Raw genomic sequence first — 413 nt, 5'->3', positions numbered from 1 at the left:
GCGCAACGCAACGAGGACAGGAAGTAAACAATGAATCAGCTGACCCCATGACCGGCATGTGACATCCACGTGTTCCACCCCTCGCGGTTATCGTTCCTCTACAAGGCCTTGAACAGGCTTCCGTTTGCCGCGAAGAGTGATAAGGTGGATTCGGGAAGATAAGCGGCGAGGAGAGGATGAGAAATATATGGTAGAATGAAAAGACCTGCAGTTAAAGGAAGAGAAAGGGTTGGGGAAAAAAAGGACTGAGGGGCAGTGACAAATACTGGGAGATCCAGCTAGAAACAAATCTAAATACAATACCGGAAAAGGAAGTTAGAAAGAGAGGGAAAGGGGCAGGGCAGGAGAAGAAAGAGAAGGATAGGGAGAGACCGTTAAAGTCATCTCCAACAACACCCAAACTATCCTACAAG

The 413-nt window shown here is 47.9% G+C and overlaps 1 protein-coding gene across 1 annotated transcript in view; it reads right to left on the bottom strand.

Moving 5' to 3' along the window:
• Positions 1-413, bottom strand: part of LOC119586141 (glycerophosphocholine phosphodiesterase GPCPD1-like) — a gene marked incomplete in the record, with an annotated part of 78,881 nt that overhangs the window by 59,499 nt on the left and 18,969 nt on the right.

This window comes from Penaeus monodon, chromosome 21, assembly GCF_015228065.2.
Source record: "Penaeus monodon isolate SGIC_2016 chromosome 21, NSTDA_Pmon_1, whole genome shotgun sequence".
Lineage (NCBI taxonomy): Eukaryota > Metazoa > Arthropoda > Malacostraca > Decapoda > Penaeidae > Penaeus > Penaeus monodon.
The sequence above is the reverse complement of the archived record's forward strand: the minus strand, read 5'-3'. Positions and strand labels throughout refer to the sequence as shown.